The sequence below is a fragment of the Dromiciops gliroides genome, chromosome 1 (genome assembly GCF_019393635.1).
Source record: "Dromiciops gliroides isolate mDroGli1 chromosome 1, mDroGli1.pri, whole genome shotgun sequence".
Classification (NCBI taxonomy): domain Eukaryota; kingdom Metazoa; phylum Chordata; class Mammalia; order Microbiotheria; family Microbiotheriidae; genus Dromiciops; species Dromiciops gliroides.
This window is the reverse complement of record NC_057861.1, coordinates 107200520-107221636: the sequence shown is the minus strand read 5'-3', so window position 1 is coordinate 107221636 and position 21117 is coordinate 107200520.

Sequence of the window (21117 nt, the reverse complement as noted above, 5' to 3'; positions counted from 1 at the left end):
TTCTTGGAAGCTTTAGATATAGGGGCCCTGACATTGACATCTTCCTCTGAGGGTGCACCTCAATCTTCCTCCTCACTAAAGAAACATTCTTTGGTCCTCACCTTTCTCTGTGTGCTCATCTTGACTTTCTTTTATTGACTCTTCACTCCTTAAAGCGGGGCACTATTTCCAGGCTGCACTATCTCAAGCTTCAGGAGGTCCCAGGTGGTATGATTTAAGGAGGATCAGGTTCTTCACTTGCCTGGCCTGTTCCCTGGTCCATAGATGACCCCAGACCAACTTGCTAATCAATCAGCTTTGTGTGTTGTGGTTGTCAGCTCCAATGAGCCTGTGCCTCTTCCCCACCTGGGACACTGCTACTCAAGCCTACCTCCTGGTTCCCAGAACCCAAGTTCTGCCTCAGCACCAACAGAGAACCCCTGTAATCTCCCCCCTTCCAGGGGCTCAGCTCTCTCACCAGACTGTGAACTTAGTTCCAGATGACACTGGATCTCAGCACATTTTTCTGTAGATTTTGCTGTTCCAGGAATTGTCCTATGGCATTATTTGGATGTTTTTTGGAGCGATCATGTCATGAGTTCAAGAACTCACTGCCTTTCCTCCACCATCCACACCCTCGTCTTAAATGTCTGCATTTAGTGACTTTTCTATGACATCATACTGCAAGTCTTCAAGGTCTAACAACATTCTTCTTTCCTGGTATTATCTGTTCTAGAAATCAAACATTAGGCTTACTCAAGGAGCATCCTTATTTAATTCTGATTAGTGGTATTTCATTTGTTCATTCATTTAACAACTTCAATGGGTATGTATTGAGAGGAGTAAGGTCAGCATCTCCATGTCTCTGTGCTTGGGGGATTTACTATGGGTATCCATGCAAGAGGGTGACCAGCTTCCAAGTCAAAGGACCATGAGGCAAGGGAGAAGGATTGAGGAGACAGATAAATTTGGGAGCTTTATAGGCCTGATGAGTTAAGGTGGAGAGAGAATCCCATGGTGCTAATAGATCTGGGTAGAGGGTAGACATAGCTACCAGGGTGTAGATACAGAACAAAAGAGAGAGAGGAAGTAAGTGCTACTATCTGTGCACCTGGAGAGAGGGAACTGCTATAAGTCTCTAGATTTATGCTGACCTTAGCAGGAAGGAGGGGTATTTTATGTCTAGTCTCTGGTGGCTCACTTAGGATGTAGATTGTAGTAACAGTCTACATCATGCATCTGGGGAGAATATTCTTCCTAAAAATATCTTTATTTCATGGCTACAGGTTCAGATATAAGTTTCATATATGCCTATTGTATCATTTGACTCAGCCCTTTTCTGCCTAAATTATTGGGGAACATGGCTGGGGTTTTTCTAATATATTCCTACTTATAAATTAATGGCTATTGCACCCATTTAGGTAGTAAGCATTTAGTCAATCATATTATATGTTAGGAGAGCACTGACTGCAGTTAACACAAGCTGAAAACCTCCCAGCACCATATTGTCTAAGGGAGAGCACATGGCTCCCAGCAGTGTTCAAAAACTCTACATTACCTAAAGAGAGAGAGAGCTCAGCCTTCCTGAACTAGTGTCCACCCAGAATGGTGTTCACCTTGTGATCTGAGTCTCTTTTCCTCTTCCAGTAGAGGTGACTCTTACACACTTATCAAAGCTAATTGGCTAGAATCACTCAATTCCGTTGGTTGATGTGACCTGAGGGTGGTCTATATTAAAATGAGCGGTCCTATGACCTAATGATGTAATGACTTAATGAGGAAGTGTGCAAAAAGACCATCTCTGAAGGGCAAGGCAGATAAAGTCTTGGTGTGTTTTCTATCTCTACTTACTCACTTGGTCTGATTTCATTGTCTATTGAACCACCCATGGGTTCCTGGGCTGGTCTCAAAAGAGATTAGCTAAAATTTCTGAGCTAAGCCTTCAAGTGTTTGTGGGGGTCCCTGTTCCCTCCAAAAGTCCATTATTTTTAAAAATAAAAGTATTTTATTATTTTCCAGTTACATGTAGAAATAGTTTTCAACATTTTTTTATGTAAGATTTCCAACTTCAAATTTTTCTCCCTCTCTCCCCTCCCTCCCCTCTTCCCCTAGACAGCAGGTAATCTGATATAGGTTATATATATATATATACACACACATAATAACATTAAACATATTTCTTCATTAGTCCCAAAAGTCCATTATTAATAATTATTTTTTCAAACTATCATCATATTAAATAAAATTTGTTTTTATGTTAAATGCCTCTGCTTTCCGAAGTGTTTTCAGGGGACTTGAGGGCCCTTGGGTAGCGGCAAACCGAACAAGACATTTCCTCAAGTATCAATGGAGTTGGATCAAAAAATGATTTTGGGAGAACTCTCCCCCAATTTTATCTAGATTCATTATGAAAGGGCTTCAGGTCCAACTGACATTCTGACTGTAAAACCATTTGTTCCCCCGGGACCTAACATCAGAAAATGCTGTACTGAATACTTGGAGAGAGCTCTAGTGCTTTTGGGGCTAACATTAGAGTGTTAGTGCACATGCTCCTTTCTTGTCAGCCTTGGATGAGAACTCATATTCTTTTGCTGTTTTTGGTCAGATACCTTACTGCTGAGAGGAGAAAAACCTTCTTATGGCAGTCATGGAGGTGAAATGAATTCTATATGGTATATAATTATCAGAAACAGCAGGAACCAAGGCAAGAGCTCAGGACATGAGCCAACAGTCTTTGAGGCTGAATGCTCATTTTGATAGAGACTCTCACGTTTCATCTTGGTAAGTCTCTTAATGATAGATTCATAGCTCATTCCCATCCTTGGGCACTCTCCTTGGTACTGCTTCTTGACCTATGTGTACAGAATTGCTTTTCAGAGAAGCCAGAGAAAATATGAATTTGGTATTTCTTCTTTTGATTTACACTTCCCCAACTGCAAAATGAGGGTTCTAATATCTCCCATAGGGGTCCTGTCATGAAGATTAATTGGCTAATATTAGTAGAAAAGAAATTTTGCTAAGTATTAAGTGTTAGCTCTGTATAATTGCCAATTTTTATCCCCTAAGGAAGTGACCATATCATCCTTAATTAACCATTACTGAGTTATAACATAGAGGTATATTTGTCATTTTTACTGGAATTAGCAGAGGTTAATATCTTTCTGAATGACACAATGATGTTTCTAGCCTCAGTTAAATTTTTTTCTGAAGTTTTATAGAAATCCTGGGCATTTTTAGTATTGTTAATAATTATTACATGAATATTAATTAATGAAATGAATATGGCTTCAGAAAGCTTTCCTGCATCAGCAACATTATATATTATATAGTGGGTTGAGTTGGGGGGGGGGACTTTGGAGTAAAAAGACTAGGGTTGAAATTCTTCCCCTAATACTCATCATCTGTGTTACCTTAGGTAAGTCACTAAACCTCCCTGTGTCTCAGTTTCCTCATCTATAGAATGAGGGAGTTAGCCTGGATGGCTTCTGAGGCTCTTTCCACCTCTAGACCCATGAATCTATAATCTTCACTCACAACCTCAATATGCCTTGGAAAACTTCCTAGGATTTATACACTAAATCAGAAGTGGGCTATACCTCTATGCATACTAAATCACAGAGAATTCTTATATTTAGATTCCAACAGCATAAACCATTCTTTAGGAATGTTAATTCAGTAAATCCAATTCAAGAAACATTTAGTAGGCACTTACTGTTTATCAAGCACTAATGAACATTTATAAAGCACTAGAAGTCACTCTTTAGGGAGTACTTTCATGCTTCAGTGAATCTGTGATCTCGGTGGTATGTTATTTTTTCCACAGACTAGGATTGTAATTCATTTATGCTGTTCTGTTATACCTCTATATCCTTTTGTAAATCCATCACAATGGCCCCAATACTAGGGGCCTTTCCTTCCTTTTCTAACATTGGCCTGGTACCAAAGGAAGACATGGGCTCTCCATTGTGATCATTCACTCTTATGACCAGTCCATCTTTTCCCTACCATGTTTCTTTGATGGCACCTTTCCTACTAGCTTTACATAATTTATCTGCAGCATGTTGCAACCTGTATATATGCACCATGTGCCTTTCTATTGCTATTAAAGTACTCACCTTCAAAATTCTTCAGAGACAGTAGAATTTTGTGATTCATAAGCATAAAGGGAATCATGAGAAAAATTAGGCCTGGCCCTTTCTCTCAAAGTATTTAGGATCTGCTAGGAAGAAAAAGACATGTACTTGTAGCTCCTACATGGCTATTGGTTGCCTAAGCATTATTCCTACCCCTCTCAACCAAAGAGTGATAGTAGAAAAGCACACAGATCACCTTGTCTCTGGCTCTTAGGCCAAGTGCAGTGAGGTTTTCTCCTCTAGCCCCCTCCCCTCACTCTATGTAGAGATTGAAGGGATGAGAGACACTTAGCTTGAGGGACCCCAGACAGGGATAGAAAGAGGATAAATCCCCAGGGAAGGAAGGTTCCTGTTATGAGAAGTGGACAGAAAGAAAGCACCAGATTTCATTCCAGTTTTGTCCTTGGGAGTTTAAGTCCAAACTGTATACGGACTGGCCAGGTCTGGAGGTATAGCACTGTAGTGCTTACTGCTGGAGACTGAGGCTAGTGGATTGATTGAGTTTGGGAGTTCTGAGCTACAGTGGGATAAAGCCTAATCAGGTGTCCAGACTAAGATGAGCACCAATATATTGAACTCTTGAGAGTAGGAGGCCACCAGGTTGCCTAAGGAGGAGCAAATTAGTCTAGAGCAGAAACAGGGCAAAGATTCTATATTAATGAGAAGCTGAGCCAGGCCTAGAGTGGCCACTGTACTAGACAACAGCCTAGACAACATAGGGAGACACAGTCAGAGATACACATACGAGAGAGAGAGAGAGAGAGAGAGAGAGAGAGAGAGAGAGAGAGAGAGAGAGAGAGAGAGAATATAAAATAAGCAGCTCATTAAATGTTCCCAGACTGTCTCTCTAACCACCAAAATAGGGGTGAATTTCTACCTTATATATTCTGTAAAATGAGAAGAAACTTCTGAGTTGGCCCCACCCCTTTAGTACCCCTGGGAAGGTTAACAACTGCAATAGTAACAGAAACAATAATAAAAAATATATAAATTCCCAATGAAAACTCTTTGTAAAATAAAAAAAATCTCTATCTGAAGACTGAGGGGAGGAAAGAAGGCAAGGGATGAATAACCTTTAGCCACTTGCTTGCACAGCCAATGACAAAAGCTCCACTAATGCTTTCTCCTCTCCTCTTCCTGCTCTACTCTAAGATCTCATTCACTCTTGGCCTTGATAGATGATTCCATTTTCCAGAGAACTATCACATTAGTCACTGCAAATTTGTGGGAGAAGCTACATGCATAAATAAGTATAGCACAAGTTAGTGTCAGAAATAAAGATAATCGTAAAACTTTAGGGTTGGAAATAACCTCAGTGGCCAACTACTCCAACTCATTTCCTAAAGAAATTCCTCTTAAGTCACACAGTCTCTGTTCAAAAACCTGCAAGAAGGGTTCCCTTTTGGCTGGCATTAATTGTTAGGATGTTTTTCTTAATATCAAACCTAACTTTGCCTCTTGTAAATCTCACCCTTAGTTCCTGGTTGTACTTCCCAGGATTAAGTAGAACAAGACAGGCTTTCAGCCACTTGAACTCAGCTATCATATCTATCTATCTACCTACCTATCTATCTATGTAACTATAAATCATATAGAGATAGAGATAAATACTCCATTATAACAAGTACTCTTCTCTACCTAGTTGGTTTTAGGTATAATCTTGAATGTTGAAATCATTCCAACAATATATAGAACATATCTTTAGTGGTATGTTCCTGAACCTACATATAGATTTCTACAGTCCCCCATTTCTCTCACTATGAAAATCATTAAACATTGTTTCTATTCTGTATATGAGGGCTCTGTTATGACAGACTCCCAATCTAGGAGCCATGCTGGACTCCTCTCTATCTTTCATTCTCCTCCTTTAAATCTGATTTGTGATCAAGGCCAGTCAATTTCCCTTTTTCCACATCTCTCAAATATGACACCTTCTCTCTTCTGAGAGTGTTACCTTTCTGGTGTAGACTCTTATCATCTTACATGTTGATTACTTCAATAGCCTGCTGATGGGTCTACCTGCTTGAAGTCTCTGCCCACTCCCATCCCTCCTCCATTCAGTCACTAAAATTATTTTCCTAAAGCACAGGTCCAGTCATGACATCACTTTACTCAATACACTTTAGTGGCTCTCTTTTGCATCCAACACCAAATATAAAATGCTCTGCTTGACATCCAAAGTCCTTTATAAACTAGCCCTCAATTATCTTAGTTTTCTTATACTCTACTTCCCTCCACATACTCTTTGATCCAGTGACACTGGCCTTCTGGCTATTCAACTAACAAGATATTAAATCTTTCAGCTCTGGGCATTTTCTCTGACTATCTTCCATGCTTGGAATGCTCTCCCTTCTCAACTGCAGCAACTGACTTCTCTGTCTTCCTTTAAGTCCTAACTAAAATTCCATTTTTTTAATGGAGGTGTTCTCCAATTACTCTGAATTCTAGTGCCTTCCTTAAGCTAATTATTTCCCATTTATCCTGTATATAGTTTGCTTTGTATATATTTGCTTGCATGTTGTCTCCTCTATTAGATTGTAAGTTTCTTGAGGGTAGGAATTGACTTTTGCTTCTTTTTGTATTTTCAGTGTTTAGCACAGAGCTTGGCACATGGTAGGCACTTAATAAATGTTTATTGATTGATTTAAATATTTACTTAACCACCAAAGCTTGGCACATGGTAGGCACTTAATAAATGTTTATTGATTGATTTAAATATTTACTTAACCACCATTAGACAAAATAGGTATACCCTAAATTACCAAACAAATTGATTAATTGCAATGATGTAAAGGAAAAATGATAGTAACAGTGTGGACAACAGTTATTGGGAGATTATGACAATTACAAAATAATTTGTGTTTAGATTAGAATTATGATTCTTATAATAATAAACAACACTTAATATATAATGCTTAAACAATAATGTAGGAAATCCTGCTTAAAAGAAAGCCAAACAAAACAATAAAAATGAGAACAAGTAAATAAAAGCACAATATTTAAACTTTTAAGCTTCCAAATAAAAATCTATATACATATACACATACAGGTATGTGTACATCTCAACATATACACTTCTATGCATGTATACATACATACATACATGTGCATATCTCTTCTACAGCTTTAGGGAATTTATATTAAAACAAATTCCAAAAGAACAATCATAGTTGCTCTGAGCCCTGTTAGTAAAATTCCTAACATTAAGGCAGAGTTTACTTCTCTGCCCTAATTTACATCATTATTCATCTCTTGATCACTCCTATACCCTTTGCAATTTAGTTTTCTGGATCAGGATATGTGTTGGGCTGATGACACTCCACAATTTCTCTTCTCTGTCACAGATGAGACTTACTTTCTCTCTTTTTTTTCCCCTTTGGTTGTCCTTGTACTGTTGATTCATTCCACTTCTGTCCTTGATGTCTTCATTTCTTCCTCTCTGCTTTTAGATCTTGTAAATATTTCCCTGGTTCTCAGAAAGTTTCTTGTTTTATGAAAGTTCCTCATGATTGACTTAGTCCTTCACATGATGCAAACAGACAACATCGAACTGAAATTCCTTTTATTGATTCAAAGGTAAGTAGGCCTTGTTCTCACTTATTTCTGATTGATTGAGTCTGCTTTTAAGTGGAGTATATGTGTTTGTATCCATGCTTGCAAGGGTGGGGTGGAATAGACCCCCGTCCATACAGAAGGGGGACTCTTCATCATTCTGGTTGTCTTCCTTTGGATATTCTCTATCTTATGAATGTCCTTCTTAAACTGTGGTACCCAGAACTGAACATAACAATGCAGTTATCTTCTGCCCCAGGGGAGGTTATAGATATACTGTTACCTTTGTATCCCTGGAAGCTATGCTTCTTTTAACACAATACCAGATCACATTAACTTTCTTGACTGCCACATGTTACTGTTGACTCATGCTGAGCTGCAATCCATCAGAACTCCCATAAGAAAGATGCCATCAAAGTCCTGTGAGGATATTGGATTTGAAGATCATGGGAGATCAGTTAAGGCTTTCTGGAGGTGATGGGTATTGAAGTCTAGGTAGTATTTCAGCAGGTAGAGAGAGAGGGGAAAGACATTCCAGGCATAGGAAATGACATGAGGAAAGAAATGGAGGCAAGGGAATAAAGGAACTATTAATGAAGTGGTGAGTAGGATTCGTTAAAGAGAAAGAGAATGGCTAGCATAGGAAGTAATGGATTCTCCTTTCCTTCAATATTTTAAGCAAAAGCTGTATGAACACTGGTTAGTATTCTTTTGGGGGAAGGTTTTGAATTAGATGGCCTTTTTCTTCTATGCTACTCTGTGATTAGTGTTTCTATAACTTAGAGTTGGGCAGCCAGGTGGTACAATGGAATAGAGGGCTGCCCCTAGAGTTAGGAGAACCTGAGTTCAAATTTGACCTCAGGCACATTATTTTCTTTTTTGAATTTTCTTTTTAATTTATAGAATAAAACAAACATCTCCATAACATAGTATGATTAAAAATAATACTTGTACATGAAATGGCAAATCTACTATGTGCCACTTGCTATTCCTTTCAAATTATTAACAGAATAATGTATTTTTTTCCTTTTTGTTCTTCTCTCCCTAAACCCCCTCCCCTGCACCCTAGAGATAGTTACCATTAGACAAAATAGGTATACCCTATGCAAGTCACCTAACCCTGTTTGCTTCAGTTTCTTCATGTATAAAATGATCTGGAGGAAGAAATCTCCAACTACTCTAGTATCTTTGCCACGAAACCCCCAAAGAAGGTGATGAAGAGTTGGACATGACTTAAATGACTAAACAACAACAAATTTAGAATTGTTTAGTCAGGCTAAAGCATAAAATATGTAAGATTGGAAATGTAGTAGAAAATAATTTATGGAGGGCTTAGAAACCAGAAAAATGAATTTGGGATTTAATCTATAGATTGTAAAGAGTTATGGATGTTTTTTGGGGAAGGTTAGTGACACGATGTCTTTGCATTTGGAAAATTAATTGGTTTTTTAAAAACATGGCTAAATATATTCAAGCACACCAATTTCTACTATTCAATAACCATAGAGCTATCGTCCTCTTGCTTATTCTGAAGGGTGAGGAAATCATTAATGCCACATTCATTCAAGCTGGGGTGTAGGGATAAAACATATGTAGCTTTCTCAATTGAATATAAGCTCCTAGAATTCAATCATTGTTTGTCTTTGTATTTTTAGTGCATGACACATAGTAGATACTTAATAAATTCTTAGTGATTGACTACTTGCTAGAAAGAATGAGAAAATGAACATCATGACTAGAAAAGTCCCTCTACCTCCTCTTCCTTCTCTGAATCCATATGATTCATATATGCCATCTACCTAGTTGAAAACTCTCTACCCCTTCTACTGTTTGTATACTTTTATCTCTGTTCATCTTATCCTTTTCTCTTCCCAGTCTTTATCATGTTCTGCTTTCCTTTCCATTGTGTCTCCTTGTCAATTAGCAAACTTCTTTTCATCTTTGACATGTTGTTCTCATACTTCTTCCATCTTTGTGCACTCAAGGAAAACCTGAATGCCTCTGGAAGCTTCTGTATTTCTACTTTCTTTAGTATTGGGTACAGGGTACACTGTCTCTTGTGCTTGCCAACACACTAGGCTAAGAGGAGGGATGATTATACTCTATTGTGACATCTAGATGGTCCCTCTGTTAGAATCACTCATCCAACTTACCTCCTTTGAGGTTTAATCAATCTATTTACTTCATCCTATCTATATCCTGGTTGCTATAATGCACTGGCCTCCAGTTCAGTTTTCTTCTTTTATTAAAGTTGTCAATAACTCCTTTCTAGTCTTCTATCTACCTTAATACCTGTCCTCATATTTGGGGACTTCAAAACTAGCAACCCAGTTCACCAACCATTTCAAAGCCACTATTTGTATTACCTCAACCATACAAAGTGATGGACTTAAGATTGCCTTCATTGTCACTCAATACCTTTTTCAATTCTGTGATTCAGAGCTCTAAAATATTTTTTCTGAACACTACTGACAACTACTTCCTTTTATTTTTTTATTTTAGAATTTTATTTTCCAAATTACATGTAAAAGCAAATTTTGACATCAATTTTTTGAAAAAGTTTGTGTTCCAACTTCTCTTCCTCCCTCCCTTCCCACCCCCACCCCAAGAACTCAAATAATTCAATATAAATTATACATGAGTACTCATGGAAAACAATTGTACATTAGCTAGGTTGTGAGAGAAAACAGATAAAAACAAAACTTCAGATTAAGGAATTGTCAAAAAGTGTGTATCAGTCTGTTTTCAGATACCATCAGTCCTTTCTCTGTAGATGGACTGCAATTTTCATAAGTTCTTCAGAGTTATATTAGATCATTGGCTTGCTGAAAATAACCATGTGCTTCCCAGCAGATCATCTTACACTAATGCTATTATTTTGTATACAGTACATTTCTCTCTGCTTCAGTTCATGTGGGTCTTTTCAGGTTTTTCTGATAGCATCCTGTTCATCATAATTTTTATATAGTACCTTGAACTTGACAGAGAATTTTCTTCACAATAGTCCAGCAGAGTAGGTACCATACATTTTGTTTGTTTTTCTTTTTTGTTGTTTGTTTGGTTTTGGGTTTTTTTTTGCAGGGCAATGAAGGTTAAGTGACTTCCCCAAGGTCACACAGCTAGTGTGTCAAGTGTCTGAGACCGGATTTTGAACTTGGGCCCTACTGAATTCAAGGCTGGTGCTTTATCTACTGCACCACCTAGCTGCCCCAGTACCATACGTTTTGACATTGTAGTCAATCATCATAACTATTTCCCTCCATCCCATTCCCTTCCAATGATATTTACTCTATTGTCTATCTTATTTTGCCCTATTCCTCTTCAAAAGTGTTTTGCTACTGACTGACAACTACTTCCCAACCTTCTATCTCTCCCACTGCCGTACTCCTCACCAAGCTCTCCCCATATTTCATCCTTCCTTGTTTTATCAAAACATCACTCCTACTCTGGCCTCACATTTTTCCTTTGAGCATCTTGAACTTATAGTTAAACAATTGAAGTTTTCAAAGTTCTCTACCTTTGAATACTTTTCATACTAAAATACAATCCTGAGTTCTTTCCATTTATATTGCTGTAGTCATTTTCAGTCTTGTTTTCCTGATTCCATCCCTGCTTCTATCAATTTCCATTAATTCACATGTCTTTTTATGTGTTCATTATCTTCACTATTTCTTGGGACAAAGTAATGTTTCATTATATTCATGTATCACAGCTTCTTTACCATTCTGAACCATTATGCAATTGATGGGAATCTGCTTTGTTTCCACTTCCTTTCTAGCATAAAATTGCTGCTATAAATATTTTATTTTATATGGAGGGGTTAATTTTTTGGTTGAGGAATACACCTATCAGTGGAATTTATAGGTCAAATGACATAGCTATTTTAGTCATTTTCTTAGCTTAGTACAAAATTGCTGTTCAGAATGGTTGTACCAAACACCAACAATGGATTAATATGTTTTGCTTTTCTCAAACTTTGAAGTAATGATATTTTTACTTTTTGGCATCTTGCCAACCAAGGCAGCTAGGTAATTCAGTGGGTAACAGTGTTGGACTTGAAGTCCAGAATACCTCAGTTCAAGTCTTCTTTCGGATATTAATATCTTAATAGAAGTTCTATCTTCTGTGAGAAATCCTTTTCAGCCTTCCTCGATCTTAATGGCTTCCCTCTGAAATTATCCCCAATTTATTCTATTTACATCTTACTTATACATAGTTTTTTGCACATTATCTTTTCTATTACAATATGAATGCCTTAAAAGAAAACACTGGTTTTTGCCTTTCATTTTATTTCTAGAGCTTTACACAGTGCCTGGCATATAGTAGACAATAAATGCTTGTTGATTTGACTACTTGTATGACCCTGGTCAAGTCACATAACCACATAAGCCTCAGTTTCCTCATTTGTAAATAGAAATAACGACATCATATACATCACAGGGTTGGGGCAGAGATCAAAGAGATGATATATAAGTCTTAAAGCACTATATAAATGGTAATATAGTAATAATGGCATTATTATTATTGGCTAAGTCTGAAGTAAAACTTTAAGATTGTTTTGATTTGAATTTATTATTGTTGTGCCTTTTGCAGATCAGATATTCTTCTCATGTTTTTGTTTTTAATGGGAATTCCTTTACATTGTTCATCTTTTTAAAAAAACACAGGAATTCCTCAATTGCCACTCTTTTGATGAAAGTCCTTTTATTTTCATTGATTAATGGCTCAGGTTTTCAGGGAATATCATTTTGGACTACAGCTTGAGCTTTGCTTTTCCAATTATTATGTTTTCTTTATGCAGTTTGGAGAATGTGTAGAAGAATCTTGTGCTTTTGAATTTCCTTTGCTCTCCATTACAAGGTATTTTTCCTGTCCACTTACAGACTGTTAGTGTCCACCAGGACTTAAAATTCAGCCTCTAAGTGTCCTGTATTTTGAAAGATATATTGTGCTTATTTGTTTTTAGGGAAATTTGTGGATTCTTTTATTTCTGCTTTGTCTTCTTGAGTAATTTTTCTGGATTATTACTCCATTGGTGTGGAGGTTTTTTGATTTGTTCCATTCCTCCAGGAGACCTATACTCTGAATTTTATCTTTGTATATCCTATCTTCAAGGCCAATAGCTTTGGCCTATACAGTGATAATGTATTTCTTTTCTTTTCTTTCATTTTTAAAGCATTGTTACCTTTTGCTTATCTTCTGACAGGCTTCCCTTTTCAGTATTTGTATATTGCAAATCTGTTAATCTCTCTCGATTCTTTTGGAGATATTCTCTACTATGGATTCATGTTGTTCTTTCCCCCTAATTTCTGTATTGATATTTTAAATTTCTAACATATATTCATTCTTCATTTCTTCTCTTATGGATTTCATTTCTATTTTCATCTATTCTTAATCTTTTGTTCAGTTCTCATTTGGGACCTCACAGAAATCCATGTTTCATCAAGCATTGGTTTATTTTGTTTTGCAATATTTGTTAAGAGAGTTTTGCAATCTCTTTGAGGCTTTAGTTCTCCTTTCTAGGTTTATGATCTTCTCTGATTTGTCTGGTGGTGATCCTGCTACCTTTTCCCTTCTTACATTTCCTATTACTCACTTTTTGATTCCTCCTCCTTTGATGATGGGTACCCCTGGGACTTGTCAGCAAATCTGCCTTATATTCCTTCTATATTAGAGGATTTAAGTTTCATTGGGCTTAGTCTTTCCCCTAATAGTCTCTTGGTGGGGAGGGGAGGATAGAATCAATTCAACTGGGTTTCAGTGTCCTTTCTTTCAGATTCAGGGAAACTAATCATGCTCTTCTCATGCCTGAGTTTGTCCCTTGGCTTTTCTCCTTTTTTTTCTTGTCTAGCTAAATGAATGTATATCTCTTTTTTGCAGGGCTATGAATGGATGTGGATGGATGCTATTGCAGAATATCATCTAATATTGGGGTTTCCCAACCTGGGGAATATCCTAGGCATAAGGCAGTATACATTCTTCCATTGACCCCATCCCCATTTAGCTGGGCAGATGAGATTGGGTGGTGTGGGGAATGGGCAGAGGGTGGAGTATGCTGTCAAATCTCTGTAGCTGGAGGTGATCCTAATAAGGACTCCAGGTACAAGACCACACTAGGAGTAGAATAGATCAGTGGAGAATTAGAACTGAATGAACACTTTAAGGATTAGCATTTTCCAATGTTAATTCATAAGGATTGCATCTTTTTGTTGGAGGTGGGGCATGTTCTCACCATTTTTTTTGGCCCTGTGGATTCAACCATAATTGTTCTGCATATGATGCATAATTCCTAAAGAGATTGAAAGAGAGAATTCTAAAATAATCTTTTATTTGGCAAGTTTTATATGATTTTTTCAGTTCTCATCCTTCTTCACTTTCTTGACTTGGCTTTTGACCCAGTTGACTACTATCTTCTCTTATATACTTTCTCCTTCCTTGCGTTTTGTGATAATGTTCTCTTTTAGTCCTCTTCCTACCTTTTTGACTACTCTTTCCTATGCTTTGTTGCTGGGTCATTAATTTCCTTTCTCCTAATTTTGGGCATACTCCAGGGTTTTTTCCCCCCTGAATCTTCTTCTTCTTCTTCTTCTTCTTCTTCTTCTTCTTCTTCTTCTTCTTCTTCTTCTTCTTCTTCTTCTTCTTCTTCTTCTTCTTCTTCTTCTTCTTCTTCTTCTTCTTCTTTCTTCCTTCCTTCTCCTCCTCCTCCTCCTCCTCTCTCTTTGCACTCTTTCAAAAGACTCCCAAATTTATATATCCAGCCCTTATCTCTCACCGAATCTTCAGGTACCAACATTGTGTTAGATATCTCCATCTGGGTGTCTCATTGGAATCTATTATGTAACATGAATATCTAATATTTTCTCCAACTCCCACCCTTCCTCCTAACTTCCCTAATTATATCAAGGACATTACCATCTTTCTTGTCACCCAGGATTGCCACTTAGGAGCCATCCTTACTCTATATGTTTTTTTTCTTATATGCATAGCCAATCAATTGTCACTTTTTCTTTTCTGAAATATTTCAAGAGCTTCCTAATTGGTCTTCCTGCCTCTAATCTCTCCTTATTCCCATCTATCATGTACATAAGTGCTGATTTGATATTCCTGAAGCACATTTCTGAGCATGCAACTCCCATATCAGGAACCTTCAGTCATTTCCAATTATCTTTAGGACAAAATATACATATTTATTTGGAATGTAAAGCTTTTAAAAATTTCCCTCCATACTATTTGTTTTACTTTATTCCCTCTCTCCTCTACCTAGTAATTTATGTTCTAGCCAAACAGTATTTCTTGTGGTTCTTTTTGTGGGGGGATTGGCAGGGCAATGAGCATTAAGTGACTTGCCCAGGGTCACACAGCCAGTAAGTGTCAAGTGTCTGTGGATGGATTTGAACTTAGGTCCTCCTGAATCCAGAGCCAGTGCTTTATCCACTGTGCCACTTAGCTGCCCCCCACTTGTTGTTCTTTATACATGATATTTCATTCCCGTCTTCCATTTTTTGTTTTTGTTTTGCACAGGTCCTAATATATGGAACACTCTGCCTCATCACTTTTCCCTCTTGGAATTCCTAGTTTCCTTCTAGATTCAGCTCTAGTGACACTTTCTGTGTTAGGCCCTTCCTATTTCTTTCACTTATCAATATGCTCACCCCTAAAACCCATACAATTTTATGTTTATGTTCTTTATCATCACTTCAGTAGAATGGATGTTCTTTGAAAAGTATAGATATATTGTTTTTATCTTTGTATCTGCAGAACCTAGGATAGTGCCTTGCATAAAATAGGTATTTAACAAATATATGTTCAATGAATGAATGGATTTTAGACAAGCCATGTCTCTTCTTTTGGCTGCTTTCTTCTTCTACAAATAAGGAAATTAGTCCAAATGATTTCCAAGATGTCTTCCTGTTCTAAGTCCTATGATTCAATGAAGTACTAGGTTTGAGGGTAAGAGCAGAGCCCTTCTTCAATTCACCTTTCCTAAAAGAATATTCTCCCTGGGAATGGAGTAAGGGAAAGAAATCTTGAGGAATGGAATATGAAATTAGCTCCAGGCTTTGAAGTTTCCTAATTCAATTGTAGTTGATGTAATGAGTAAATGCCCACACTTGTCAAAGTAAGCCCTTGCAGAGTTAATTGATCTAATCTGCTGGCTCTGTGCTTTGTCCAGACAGAAATACTCATTGTTATATTTTTTCTCTGATCTCCTGGACTTCCTAGACTCAGCCTTGTCACTTGGAAAATTAGCATGCCTAAGGTTTCTCTCAATTCCAGCCTTCCAAAAGACATCTCCCCCTTTTCTTACTTTTTTTTTGGGGGGGGGGAGGAAGCTGTAACATAGGAAGGTCCTGTGAATTCTTTGTACCCCTGTCATTCTGGGCCTTAATAGGGCTGCCCTAGGGGGCAGCTAGGTGGTGCAGTGGATAAAGCACTGGCCTTGGATTCAGGAGGACCTGAGTTCAAATCCAGACTCCGACACTTGACACTTGCTAGCTGTGTGACACTGGGCAAGTCACTTGACCCTCATTGCCCTACAAAAAAAATAGGGCAGCCCTCTTATCTCTCATGAACATGTTTCAGAAATTTTCCCTAACTCAATTGAGGATGTTCGAGGACAATGAGTGAGCAAGGGATTTCCATGGACATAGTTATAGCTCTTATAGAGTCAATGCCGCATTTTGTGGAGGAGGTGGTAATGGAAAGGAAGATAAAGAGAGATGATAATAATAACAACAACAACAATAATAATGAGATCAAATTAGATAATACATATAAAACAATTTACAAAGCTTAGAGCACTGCATAAATGTCAGTTATTATTATCACTATGCATTATTTCCTTTGATGCTCATATAAACCACCTGAGCTAATGAAAAAATGATCACAATGAAATAACATGTTAATATTCATTGTGAGATTGATGATGATCAGCCCATTTTATCAAAAGGGAAACTGAGGTTCAGAGAGTTTCTATTACCTTACCCAAAGTCATATAGCTGGGAATTGGGGGAGCTGGGGTTTAAATCCACATATTCTGGCTTCAAGTGCCTTTCAGTAAATGTCTTTGCTCTTTTGACCACAAGAAGCCAAAATGGAAGAACTTTATGAAATGACTGAGGATTCTGAAACTACCAATTTTTTTTCACTTTTAGAATTCCTTAATGTCTCCTAAAGCTTCTCTTTCACCACAGGCTCCCATTATATCTAAGGCAATGACAAATAATCCTTGTAGTTTCAAATCTTGCTAGCCTAAATTATCCAACCTGTGAATAATTTCTTTATTTAGGAATGAATTCTGGTCAAATGAACTTGGCCCCAGACAATTCAGAGCCCAAAATAGATTACCATGTATGATGTGTTCTGTATTGCAAATTTGATGGCAGACTAGGGTACCCATGAAATCAGATTCCTGCCAAGTTTAGAAAGAAGTGCTAGGAACTCTTAAAGCCTGGTTGCCAGGCTTGACTTTATTGCCAGTTCTTGGTTTTCTATCATTCAGATTTTTATTAATGCTTTTCTTACTATTTCCCCCCTTTTTGCCTATTGAGAGGTGATGTAGATTTGTGGAATCCAGACTAAATGAAGCTAGCTATTTTTCCAGATATTAATTTCTTCTATGTTGTGGCCAAAACATTCACCACCTGGTGGTCAAACTTTCACTAATGAACCTCTAGCAAGTAAACAAGCCTGGACTTCAAACCAGGGACACATAGTCATCACTCAAATTAATGTATGTAAAATACTTTGTAAACCTTAAAGTGCACTGTAATTATGAATTATTGTTGCTGTTGTCATTATTTCTCAAAGCCTTTGTGGCTTGGAAGAATTATGAAATTATAAAATCTCAAAATTGGAAGGAAACTTAGGTATTATTTCCTGTCAACTAGGAATATTAATGGCTATTAATCATTAATTGTCCCTGGTCACTGTCTCCTTAAGATTCTCTTGATAGTGTTGGTTGATAGGGACTCAAAACCTCTAGTTACAGTTGATAAAAACTCAAGCCTTAAAAAAAACAAAACAAAAACAAAACAAAACAAAAAAAACCTCAAGCCTTAGTTTCTCTGTTAACATTTCTGGCTACTATTGATCAAGTCTTAGCCTCCTCCATCGTTTCCATTGAATTTATTATTAGATGCCACCAATTATTCAATCCTACCAAGGATATTTAAAATTATAATTCTGTCTTCCAACATGTTGCATATCCTTGACAACATCACATCATCTGAAAATTCAATAAACTTGTCATAATTCATTCATGCCATTTTGGTAGTGGGGAAATTATTGTACAGCATTGTGCTACAACCTAATTCTGATACATATGGCACTAAAAATTTTCCAAGTTTACTTAGGTCAACACTTTTTACATTCAGTTATTCAGGTAGTTTTAAATTTACCTAACTATACTACCACTTACCTTGTCCACAAGGATATCATGGGAATATTTGCTAGTGGTTCATCTATACCATCTATACCATAACATTCCTCTTGTCTAACAATCTTATAACTTTGCCTAAATAGGAAATGACTTTAATCTAGTTTTTTTTTTTTTTTAGGAATCCATGCTGGATATTAGTGATCACTTATTCTTTTTCCAAGTGCTCATCAACTATAGGTGAGAGAAAAGCCCTTTTTCTATCTTTTATCTCAACTAGGCAAGGACAAATGAAAAACACCCACACCCACCCATACACTCATACACAAGGTTACAATAGATAAATACATCTAAGTGGGTAAAAAGAAGGGGTCTTAATTTAAATCGGAAGGTTGAGATTGTATAAAACTAATATCCTATAGCTGCTAGTTGCTCATTATCAAGATAAAAAAAAAGTTTTTAAAAAGCAAAAACCAAGACTATAATTTAGATTTGACTTGGGAAGGGAGAGGAAAGGGAGAAGAGTAGTTGCACATTGTTGCAAGCAATACAGAGTGTAGTTACATGTTGCTCATTTCACTTTCCTTTTTATTCAAAAGGTACAGGGTATTATAACAGCATTGGATTGTGTGAAAATCAACCTTGTTAATCATAACCATTAATATCAATTGTATGAACAATACCACAAATATGGAAGAAAATATTCAAATGGATTAGAAGGTGCTTCTGGTCAATGCTGCATATTAGAAAATACTTCACATATACAGATTCACATGGAGATTAATGAAGGATTGCAATATAATTGATTTTGCATCAGGTGATTAATTAAAAGATTAACAATAATCTCAGGTGAGCCTATAGTAAAATTAAATTGGTTAAGAGAGAAAAATAGGGATACTTGTTATGCTCAAAGGTGCAATAGATAATGGAATAATATCAATGATAAGGATTGATTGGAGAGGGGAGTGGAGGTGGGAAGAAATAGCAGGATTCTATTGTAAAATTCTAGGCAGATGGTAATGAGAACTCTATTAGAGTAATGAGAATAAGAGTAAAGAGGAAGAGAAATAATCTAGTGAAAGCATGGAATTAGAATGGATAGACCTTGGTAAAGATAGTTGGGGAAGAGTGAAAAGTCACATATTAACTTCAAGGTTGGAAAATGAGAGACTAGTGAGTGGGTTTGATGTGCCTGTGTATGGGGGTGGTGGTGAAGCTCATATAATTGACAGAAATAGTGGTCAGAAAGAGGAACAAATTTCAGGAAAAATTTAATAAGCTCACTATTGGAGTTTTAAGTATTTGTGGGACAAGTTTGAAATTATCTTGAGGGTGGTTTGAAATGCAGGTCTGGAGGTCTGAAGATGAGTCAGGCCTAGAATACAGATTTGGAAGTAATTTGCATAGGAGTGTTAGTTAAGGCAGTGGGATTGAGGGGGGCTACAAAAAAAGATTGAGTAGAGAGCATAATAGAAGGCCTAGGAAAGCACTTTGGTGAACAAACAATTTAAGAAGCTAGGATGAGGAAGAAAGTAGAGAGAGGAGTAATGCATATACACACACATACACATACATATGTACATGTACATGAGTGTATATAAAATAGAAAATCTATATTACACATTATATATCATGTAATATATAATATACAAAATATTATATTACCTAATTTGTACTGTAATAACATAACAATATAATAACAACATATATATGTACATATACACATATATACACATGTACATATATATTTTTGTTGTTGTTGTTGTTATTACAATTAGTATTATAAGGATGTATGCTTTTCCTACCTTTCCAGTCTTCTTATACTCCCTTCCACAAACTCACTGCAATTTATTTAAGTGTCTAATTACTTTCTGGATTACATAAATAATCCTCGCTTTGACTTTTAAAGTCCTTCTTAACCTGGACACCTCCTACTTTCCCAGTATTTTTATATCTTGCTTATCCCCATATTCTGTGACCCAGTGGCACCGGCCTCCTTAATGTTTCTTGGACAAGAGATTCCTGACTGTCTTCCATGTCTGGAATTTTCTGCCTCTCATCTCTATATTTTAGCTTTCCTGACTTCCATCAAGTTCCAACTACAATTTTACCCCTATAAGAAGTCTTTCCCAATCCCCCTTATAAAGCTAAAACCTTCCCTTTATTTATTATCTCCAGGTTATCCAATTTATATGCATGTACAGTTTGCAAGTTATCTCCCCCATTATACTGTGAGCTCCTTAAAAAGGCTATTATTTGCCTTCTTTCTACCCCTAGTGCCTGACACAGAGTAGTTTCTTATTAAGCCCTCCTTAATTTATTCACTTGACTTGTAAGCATAGAGGGAAGTCCCATCATGAAAATTCTATTCACCAATAAAATCACAACCTCTTTATGACTAGTAGATGACCAGTATGAGGTCTATATTATGAGAAACATAAAGATTAAATGACTTGCCCACATTCACACAACTAATATGAAGTTTTAATCCAGGTTTTCCTGACCTAAAGCTCAGCTGCCTACATCATCATCATCACAACTGCCTCCTCCTTTTTCTTCTCCTCATTATTTTTTCCTTCTTCTTCTTCATTGGTATTGATAACTCCTGATGAAGAAACTCCTGCCAATTTGTAATCCTAGAAAGTGACCTAGAAAATGAAAAGATGTGGCTTGCCCAGGATCATAGTCAGTACATGAGAAGCAGAATTTGAATCTGGGTCTTTGTAACTTCTAGGCTGACTCTAGATCTACTATAACAACCTGCTCACCATTATTACCATATTTATTAGTTTAATTATTATTACTATGATTTTTGCCTTCAAGATGTTTACAATCTAGTTGAAGAAATAAGAAGGATTCCACAGAGTCCTGAGAGTGACTGATGAGGAGAAAGAATGAAATGGAATTGACTAGGCCTGACTATTTAAGCCTAAAAATGTAATTAAGAATGGAGACATATTTATAATTGGGCTTTAAATAGTAAGAGATCACATTGCTATAGCACATTAAAGTTTACAAAGTAATTTTCTTACAATGACCCTATGAGATAGGCCTGATCCTATAAGAGGTACAACT